The 8,425-nt window shown below is 47.8% G+C and overlaps 2 long non-coding RNA genes across 3 annotated transcripts; one reads left to right on the plus strand and one right to left on the minus strand.

Annotated features, from left to right (window-relative positions):
- Positions 1–884: 884 nt before the first annotated feature.
- On the minus strand, positions 885–8,418 carry LOC145716813 (uncharacterized). Its single transcript, XR_014139717.1, has 2 exons — positions 7,903–8,418; positions 885–4,133 (listed from the first exon to the last, which is right to left on the minus strand). It is a non-coding gene; the product is annotated as an uncharacterized LOC145716813 (long non-coding RNA).
- Positions 4,116–7,903, plus strand: LOC145716814 (uncharacterized). 2 transcript variants are annotated; one of them, XR_014139719.1, is made up of 3 exons: positions 4,116–4,253; positions 5,043–7,342; positions 7,598–7,903. It is a non-coding gene; the product is annotated as an uncharacterized LOC145716814 (long non-coding RNA). The 2 variants fall into 2 exon arrangements; XR_014139720.1 differs by having other exon boundaries at positions 5,043–7,242.
- Positions 8,419–8,425: the final 7 nt, after the last annotated feature.

Raw genomic sequence — 8,425 nt, forward strand, 5'->3', positions numbered from 1 at the left:
GGCGAGAGAGTGGAGCCAAGGCTAGGCTGGCCTGCTCTCCTTTCTTGGTGAACTATGGTGTTTAGAGGGGCCACAAGCCCTGATGGGATCCACTTGCAGAATACAGTGGCCAGCCATCTGTCATCCTCCTACCCCTAGGAGTACCTCGTGGCACTCTAAACGGAATGGCCAACTATTATGGCCCATGGGTCAAGTGTAGTCCACCATATTTTGTACCTCCCATGAACTAAGTGGTTTTTTTTTTTTTTTAAAGATTTTATTTCTTTATTTGGCAGAGAGAGACACAGCGAGAGAGGCAACACAAGCAGAGGGAGTGGGAGAGGGAGAAGCAGGCTTCCCGCCAAGCAGGAGCCTGATGCGGGGCTCGATCCCAGGACCCTGGGATCATGACCTGAGCCGAAGGCAGATGCTTAACGACTGAGCCACCCAGGCGCCCCAACTAAGTGGTTTTTACGTTTTTAAGTGATTGAAAAAAAATCAAAATAATCAGATTTTGTGATGTGAAAATATATAAAACTTAAATTTCAGTGTCCATAAATAAAGCTTTATTGGAACACACTCTCATTTATATATTGTCTTTGGCTGCTTTTGGTCTACGATGGAGGAGCTGAGTAGTTATGACAGACTGACTGGCTGACGAGCCTAAAACATTGACTCTCTGGCCCTTTACCGTTTGCTGAGCCCTTATCTAGACAGTGCTGCAGTGTGGTCCGGGAGGTAGGAGACAGATCAGAAGAGCACTCAGAAAGATGAAATGAGAGGGTTTCTCAAGAAGGAAGCTTGTTTATAGGGCTTGATGAGGCAGCAAGGACCAAATATATGAAGGCTCAACATGGAGGAGCCCCTCTACCCGCTCTTTGAAAATGACTACGTGGGAGACAGAATCTGATTAAAAAAACTTCACATTTTATTTCACATAATATGGTCACTTGTTGAGTTGAAGGCATGGAGCTTAAAAGCTGTTCTGATACAGACTCTGAACAAAATGCCTCCCCTCCACCCCCGAGTACTTTTAATGACTGGCTCATCATTGTGTACACAAGACATTTAATTATCAGACCTGAAGATGCGAACAGTGGTAACTTACAAATTCTGAGAAAAGGCCTATATAGGCAAAGTGTAAGAGCTGTTTTTTTTGTTTTTTTTTTTTACTAAATTGGTGTAGTGTACTCTTAAAATGACATATTCACAAACAGAAGTTAGAAAAAGAGAATTAAAATGCACTTAAATTTTTTTCTTGCCACCTGAGTTAAATTCAGGTCTCCTTTCCTACAAGAATGCAAAAAAGACAAGGCAACTCCACTGGTGTTAGGTTATAGATCACTAGATGTTAGAAATAGTTTCCTCTGAAGGAGAATGCACTTATTTTTAAGTTAGTAGCACACTTCACATATTAACCACCCTAAAGTTAGAAAAGCCACTTTTTTGAAGGCACAGTTTGTTCCTAGCTCGACTGTGGAAATAAAAACGTGTCTTATAGACCCCATCTGGCAAGAAGGGTGAGTTCACTGGTCTTGTCCATGGTATCAAAGCCCACCCACAGCTAACTCGGGCACCTCTGAGCATCTCCATGAGATAGATGTGTCTAGTCTGAGAGGATAAAATGTTTTCATTTTGATCACAGCCATCATGTGCAAGGATTCTGGAGGCTCGAGGTTTCCCTTTGCTCTCTGAAAATGCAAACAACTTTGCTTTATAAAGTAGAATCGACAACTGGTCCTTCATGGGCATGCGGGCAGAGGGGGAACCCAACAGAAAGAAGCTGCTGGGCAGCATGTAGCTTGGAGACAGTGCCTCAAGGCCTTCGTGAAAGAGGGTCTAAACAAGAGTGAATAAAACGTGTAAATTGTCAGAAGCCACATTTCTAGAAGAAGCTGTGCTTTTCTTCTATATGCTTGGGGGGAAAAAAGGAAGGGCAACTGGCTTCAATGATCTCACAAAAGACAGGGAAGGGTACAAATATCCCATGCCACTTTGCTTCAAGTCAGTGAAATCACTAATCTCATTATGCAAATGGAAGGCTGTGGAAGAGAATGTCTGGCGGTGGCCTTTACATGTATAATTTGTTTGAAAAAAATAAATTTACATCTGAGGTATAATGACTAATCTCCATGAACCTCTGCCTGATGATGATGAACAGAAAACAGCTATCATGACATACATGGAAGGTGTTAGGAAAAAGTCAGAAACAATCAGGAGTGGAAATGTATACACAGAGGCTACTCTGTGTTCTGGCTTCATGCTTGTCAGCAGCCTTTTTGCTGAAAGCCCTCCGAACTCATTTTGTTCGGGCTAGGTATAGGTTTAAGATTCTTCCTTTTACCAGTTAGTCAACAGAATAATCATGACAAGCTCATCTGATAAACACCTAACCTGACTACCTCTAACTGTGTCCTCACGTACTGGGATATTCGTAATGACGTCCATCAGACTCCACGAGGCTGGAACATGACAGAAAGTTGTACTTGCCGATGGAAGCTGTCAGTTCTGAGGAACGTCATGCATCACGGACTAGAACTTCTACAAATGAACTGCTACATAAATACTGATGCATTGTTGCAGCATTTCAGAGAGTTCCTTTCCTTTAATGGACTTTGTTTATAGATTACAGAACCAAAGTGGTGAAGGTCACATAGAAAGCACCATGTGTCAAGGTGAAACACACTGTTGTTTTAAATTTTCTGACCTAACCTTATTAAAATCAGCCCCTTTCACCGTCTTCAAAATATTGTAATTAATCTGCTTTGTACAAAGACAAGGGTCTTGTGGCTTCAATTATTCTGCTGGAGGTACCAACACAAAGACATTAATCTCGTTACAGAAATCAATTTTAATGAATGTCACTTTACAAAGAAAGAATCACTTAAAAGCATTCATTAAAATTGATTTCTGTAAGGAGATTAATGTCTTTGTGTAGAACAAGCTGGGCCAGTTAAAATGATAATGTCTGATTTTTTTTTTTTTTTTTTAAAGCCAACAAGTCAGCATCATTGTGGCCTTCCAATCCTCCAACTGGGGTGGCAGAGAACCAAGAGATGAGTCAAGTCATCTTGCAAGAGGTCAAGAAGAATGGGTGGGAATCCTAGACGGGTCAGGAGACCCCAGGCATTGAACAAACACTGCCACCCCCGAGGCTGGGTCAAGGTGCCCCCCAAAGGGGAGGAGCACACAGTGGAGGCACTGTCTATATGATGCTCCATTCCCACAAACCGTAGAGGGGACCCCCCAGTCGGCCCCTGGGCAGGCTTGAGAGAGTGGCACATCTATCCCTAACCTTGGACAGCGACTTAGAGGTGTGAATGCATGGGGAAGCAGGGCTCACCCAATTCCCTGCGCATTTCCAGGCATCACGGTGAGCGATACTGATCTGAACCCCTCCTACTAAAATGCATGCCAAGGATGGAGGTCAGGAGGGAAGAGGTGACATCTGTCAACCAAACAGCAAATGCTGACACTTTCCATTTCTGAACACTAATCCTTTTCCAGGGTGTTGAGAGAATCATAGTGTGAACCTAACACTGATCCTTTTCTGGGGTTTGAGAGAATTGCAAATGTGCTGTGTGTGTGTGTGTTGGTAGGCCAAGGTGTGGGAAGGACCCCCCTGCCCCCCAAAATGGAGATTGGTGGTTCCAGGATTGAAATTCTGCCCACCTCCTTCCATATGCTCGTGAAAGTGAGAAACGCAACTGTTCCTTTCATGCCAGCACGCTCATCAAAGGCCCGAGATACTCAGGGCCAGGCTACTGTGCTCAGACTAAAACTCTAAGCATTCAGTTCAGAGAACGGAGAGGCGATGGCTCTAAAAAAAAGTGGGACACACACTTCTCATAACGACATCTCCTAGGACCCGCTGTATAATAACATTTGCAAACACATATTACGTTACACACTAAAACAATACAAACCAACTTTGGGGGAGTTTAAAAGATCTTTGGGCTCTTTTCATCACAACGGAGTGGAGAGCCTTCTCTGTGTTTAAAGTTGCCTGACTTTTCTTTCTGTGCTTTTTATATTGACATCTAACTTGTCCACTTTGGTTGTGAGGCGGTCAAGAATGTCATCTTGCTCCTCGATTTCCATCTGCATCCCCAGGGCTATGTCCTTCAGCCGGCCTAGTCCCACGGATAGCTCATCTGTCGGGGAGGGAAAGGACACACAGTGCTGAGCGAAGTCACAGCATCGGGGCCGCTGCCTGTTCCGTGCCCGGTGCTCAGCAACATTCCCATCACCGAGTCCTCTTTCTCATAAGACAGGTAAAACTCTAGGGCTTTGGTTACGTTTTCCAAAACATGTGCAAGTAAAAAGAAAACCCGCTGACCCCATATAAAGTAATACGTGCTTCACGTAAAGCCACTCTTCCCCCAGATGTCTGCCCAAGATAACCGCTGTTAACACAGTCGTGTCTGTCCTTCCTGTGCTTTAAAAAACACACACAGATCTACATAATTTTTCAGCTGCCTCTGAACGTTCTAGTAGGTTGTGGCACGTTGCAAGATCAGTTAGTACCCGAGAAAAAGAGAAGTACAGAGGGGCCTAGAAAACACATTCCCTCCCCAGACCCCACGGTGAGTACCTGGGAGAGGTATGCAGGTAACCAACAGGCAGACCCGCTGGCCTGCTCTTCAGGAGCAAAAACCCCACATCAGTGGGTAGAACTCAACAGTACCAGCTTTCCTTCCTTCTGTCTCCAGCTCCCTAAAGCTAAATCAAGCAGATTTGGAGTAGCAAGCATGAGGATCCCTATTTGGAAACCTATCTGGGAGACAGACCTGGGAAGCCCCTGTCCAAAGGGAGCCCCCACACCTGGGTTACTCCTGCCCCAGGCTCCCCCCTGGAGAAGGCCGCATCCCACCCCTCCTTCCACTTTGCAGGCGGCAAGAGAAATGGGGGCTTTGTCCCTGCCTTGCCACCTGGGGTGCTCTCCCAGAAAATACATGGACTACAGATGTTCCCACTGGACCCAATGCTGTGAGGTCTTGTCACCTATGTTACGATAATTCACATTTTCCTATGTCAATTCATTCATTGCTACCACTTCTCAGATCCATGAACACATCGATGCTGTGAATGTCCTGGGGCACGACACAACCTGAATTGGGCCGGCACCACTTCCTTTGTCTACTCTGCAGCCAGGGTCCCCGTGTCAAAAGGAACAAAGGGCTGAAGGTGCTGGGTCCCTTCAGAGATGCTGCCTGGGGCCAGCCCCACGGGGACTGTGGAGCACACAACTTTTGGCAAAGGTTCAGCCCTGGCGAACCTAGAGAAGAGGAGGTGCTTCATAAGCCTTTTTGTGGCTGAATTAAAGATAGAACATTAAGTAAAGAAAGCTCAGAATACACAAACACTTGGCACTAGCACCACGAATCTAAGCAGAATCAAGTCTGTTTTTCAAACATTGTCTTCAGCTCTACACTTCTTGAATTTACTGACACCTGTGACCTTGCATTCCATGGAGAGTAAAGTCTGTGTGGTCACCCCAGGCCTCAGGGAGTACGCTGGCAGTTGGGACAGAAAAGGACAAGCAATAGGTATACAGAGATTCAAAGAAAAGAGAAAGTGTGATAAAGTAAAGCCACCAGACAAGGGAGCTGCCGTCAGAGGGAGACTTGCACTAGTCCCTGAGATAAAGGCAGGGGTGGGAGGTGGGGGGAGTGTGGTAAGAAGGAAGGAGCAAACTTGTGAAGGGCAGCCGGGCACAGCCTGTGTCAGTGGGCCCCATGGCTCCAGAGTGCCACCCCAGCCCTTCTGAGCATGCCGCCCTGCATCCTGCTGGGACCTGCCTGCCCACGCTGTAAGTCTCGTGCCAACCGCACCACCTGAGCCTCCGGGGGTGGGCTGCACTTACTTACCCTTTCTCCCCACCTCACTCCCTGAACTCCAGGCCCCTCCATAGGTCTCCCCCTTCCCTCTCCAGCTGGCGCCAGTGATACTATTTGGGTAGGGAAACCTTCAGTGGGGAGGCCTTCAAGTCCCTCTGTATGTCTCTGGAGTGGTTCACATCCCAGCACGTGCTTCTTCTGCCTGAGGCCTTTGGCTCTGGAGGGCAGAGTCCAGAGGACCCAGTGAAGGGGTGGCTGCCTGCCTGGGTGTGTGGAGTGGGGAGATGGGCTTTTTCCCCTGCTGCCGGTAGGCACTGGCCACGCAGGCCTGGTGCCGATATTCACACGGAGGGCGGCAGTGGTGAGCTGTGGGGTGGGCAAATTATGGTTCTTTTATTTGTTCTTGCTTATGTCTATTGTCTCCAATTGACGTCTTATTTCTATGGAGATCTCTTTTAGTGCTCTGTTCCCTGACTGTGTAATTCCATTTCTAGCAACCTAGGTACAAAATGTGGCCAAAGATTTGCTCATAGGAATGCCCAAGGGATTATGTGCAGGAGCAAATGATGAGAATAACCTAAGTGTCCAAGAGCAGGGCGTGAGACTGCTAAAGTGGTGCTTTTCAAAGAAATTTAATTAAGAGAAAAGAAGTTTAGGGGAGTGTTCAAAATATAAATAAAAAAGCAGGATATGGAAGTGTACATACTGAATGATATCGTACATCTGACATTGTACATCCACGTGTGTACATATGTATGTGAAAAACAGAAGGAATGACACCAAATCAGTGGCTACTACTGGACAATAGGATTCCAGGTGTTTCTTTCCTCATGGCATTTACCTGACTTCATAATTTTCTATGATGAATCTAAATACTCAGACACAAAGGCTAAATGTTGTTAAAAAGAGTGTGGATTTGCCTAATGGGCTGTCATGCTGTTCGCTCCAGGCTGCTGGAATGGCCACTGCTCTGGGCGACCCAGGGGAGGGGCCCTCAGTGTCCTTTCTGCGAGGAGACAGGAGGAGGAAGTCTGAGCATAGACACTCAATGTGCATCATCATGGGCCTCAGTTTTGTCTCCAACTAGATACCTTTAGAGCAGCAGGAGATTTTACTTGGGTCTCACCCACTTTGCCATCTCCCAACCGGGCTGGGAGACTGATAGCAACCCAGGGAACCGTGGGGGAGGTTCCTGTTCGCAGGGTGAAGGTCAGAAGAGGCAGCACATCCGAGATGCCCCCGAGAACGAACTCACGGAAACCGCTCCGCGCCTGCTCCTACAGCCCATGCACACCCCCACTTGAACCTCAAGTAACTAGTTTCTCTCCCTCCGTTCAAAAGGGTAGAGTGGCGACAAAACTGAAATAGTCCTGTGTTCCCTGGAATTTACAGCGTGGTTAGAAGACACCGGATAAGCCAGCAGGTACGTGACTCCAACAGGGTGCAGCGTGTGAAAGCCAGGCCCGCAGCAGGAGAAGGAGCCAACCTTCAAACAGCGCGGAGCCAGGACACTCCGGGCAGAGGTGGGCAGGGGCGGGAAAGCACTCGGAGCCACAAGTGACGAGGGCAGGAGGGGTGGAGAGGCAGGCGGGGCCAGAGGCCGGGCAAGGGACCTGGAATACAAGGAACCCGGCTGTGCGGCCGTGTCTGCTGCAGTGGCCACGTGAGTGGCCCGCTCTTACCAGGTCGGGCGGTTCCCCATGGGATGTATGGGGTTGCTCATCTAACCCTCTCCCCCATCCTCAGGGGCGGGTTCTGTTCCTGTGCCCCATTCACAGAGAGATGACGATGGGGCTCTCACTGCCGCACTGTGCGGCCCCTCGGGGACTCCCGGTCCCTGCTGCTGTCACAGCCCAGATGAGAGGTGGGGATGGACACAAGTGGACAGACTCCGGAGAGAGAGAAGGGTGAGGTGGCCGTGACCATACTGGATTTGACAAGTGGGGAGGGAGAGGCAGACACCATGGTGTGGTCCCGAGAAACTGCTGGCCACTGGTGGGCTGGCTGGGCCCAGCACGGGCTGTCGGGAACACAAGCGTCCTGAATAAGTGGCCTGTGGAGGCTGGCGGAGCTTCCGCCTTACCTAGATTGTTATCGATCTTCTGGTGACAGGCTCGAAGGTGTAGGTTCTTCGGGTAAGCCTCGGTACTCACGGCAGGACCGGCCCCTCCAGCGATGGGGTCTGAAATTGCTATTCATGTTTCAAAAAAAAAAACAACAAGCAGGATCTGAGGTTTGTTTGTTTTTCCAAACTATATACATTTTTAATTTAAATTCAATTAATTAACATATAATGTATTATTGGTTTCAGGGGTATAGGCCTGTGATTCATCAGTCTTATAATACCCAGTGCTCATTACAACACATACCCTCCCCAGTGTCCATCACCCAGTTACCCCATCCCCCTACCCCCCTCCCCTCCAGCAACCCTCAGTTTGTTTCCTATGATTAAGAGTCTCTTATGGTTTGTCTCCCTCTCTGGTTTCGTCGTTTCATTTTTTCCCTCTCTTCCCCTATGATCCTCTGACTTGTTTCTTAAATTCCACATATCAGTGAGATCATATGATAATTATCTTTTGTAGAAAGCAAAAAACTTTAAATGATCA

The sequence above is a fragment of the Leptonychotes weddellii genome, chromosome 13 (genome assembly GCF_054177405.1).
Source record: "Leptonychotes weddellii isolate Sample4059 chromosome 13, ASM5417740v2, whole genome shotgun sequence".
Lineage (NCBI taxonomy): Eukaryota > Metazoa > Chordata > Mammalia > Carnivora > Phocidae > Leptonychotes > Leptonychotes weddellii.